General features: G+C 29.8%; 1 pseudogene; it reads right to left on the reverse strand.

The window, feature by feature from the left end:
• Positions 1-1,128: 1,128 nt before the first annotated feature.
• LOC116869009 lies at positions 1,129-1,228 on the reverse strand (annotated as a pseudogene).
• Positions 1,229-1,602: the final 374 nt, after the last annotated feature.

The following is a 1,602-nucleotide window of genomic DNA, read 5'->3' on the forward strand; positions in this document are numbered from 1 at the left end:
GCTATAGAAAAATGCATTTTAAAAATTATCTCAGTGAATTGGCTAGGACTTGCCTTAGAGCATTCGGTAACAGAAATAAAGTGGCTTAGACAATGTAAAAGTTTATTTTTCACTAATGTCAAACAAACTCAAAATCTTAGACTTGTATGGATGCTTTAAAAAAATAAACTAAATTAATTTATAAAAAAATAATAAATAATAATAAATAATAAAATAACATAATAAATAATAAATAATAAATAAATTAATTTATTAAATTAAATTAATTTATTTTTTTACTGTTTTTTAAAACATTTTTTAAAGAATTACCATGAAGGGGAAGCGTTACAGATTGGAATCCATTGAATCTAAAGATTTCTCCAGAGAAATAGATATCTAAAACTAAGTCAAAAAACAAATAAGAAAATCAGGAACAAAAATAAGCATGTGTGAGAGACAATATATTTATTTTTAGTAATATACTAATGAATCTTGTAAATTGATATGAAAATAATAAATTACTAAGTAAAATGGGCAAGGAATATAAGCAGGTCATTCACAGAAGAAAAGACAGTTTAATTTTATTTGAACAAATAAAAATATTCTTATCTTAGGACTAGATTTAAAGCAATGAAAAATTAAACATCCGTTTATTACTATATTTCTTTCATTAAAATTAAATAATTTTTAAGTACATATGGTCAGGAAAAATTATGGGGAAATAGAATCTCTCATAAATTACATCTATAGGCCAAAGTGTAGTCAACAAATATTTTGGAAAAAAAAATTATGAATATATTGCTATATTCAGATTAAGACATTTTACCCAAAATGTAAACTTGTGATTTCTTTTGAAAACTTGGCAGTTCTGGTTACACTGAGTCTATATTCCCAAACGCTACCGATCTGCTAAAGCCAGCACACTCTGAACTTGCCCTGTTCATGTCTCAGATGGGAAGGCTTCGGTTATCATTTATTAGGACACTTGTACTATTCTTTCTTTCTCTCTCTTCTTCTCTTCCTTTCTTTCCTTCCTTCCTTCCTTCCTTCTTTTCTTCCTCTTTTTCCTTTCCTTTCCTTTCCTTTCCTTTCCTTTCCTTTCCTTTCCTCCATCTTTTCCTCCCTCCCTCCCTCTCTCATTCTTTCTTTCTCAATATGGAATGCTTCATGAATTTGTGTGTCATCATTGCTCAGGGCCATGCTAATTTCTGTATCGTTCCAATTTTAGCATGTGTGCTGTCAAAGCCACTGCACTACTATTTTCTGAACTTAAATTTAGGAAGAGAAAAGAAACAAGTTTTCTGTACTTTTACTTTTTCAAAACAATTTCAGAATAATTTAAAAGGGCTGCTTTTTTTCAACAACGTGCCTTATTTTGATTTTTTTCCTGACCCCTGTAGGCATTAAGATTTGGAGCTACTTGCCCTACATGAGTTTCAACATAGAAAGAATTATGTTACCTTTTGGCATACAATATAACTGACTTCTTCCCTGTGTTCATTGTTTATTGTTTTCTCTCTTCTCCCTGCTTTTGAGTGTAAGCTCTACCAGAACAGTGCACAGCACATAAAGGGAACTCAATAAATGTTTTTTAAAGAAATTTATTGAGTGCCTACTATGTGC

This window comes from Lontra canadensis, unplaced genomic scaffold (assembly GCF_010015895.1).
Source record: "Lontra canadensis isolate GAN:19392208 unplaced genomic scaffold, GSC_riverotter_1.0 scaffold17, whole genome shotgun sequence".
Taxonomy (NCBI): domain Eukaryota; kingdom Metazoa; phylum Chordata; class Mammalia; order Carnivora; family Mustelidae; genus Lontra; species Lontra canadensis.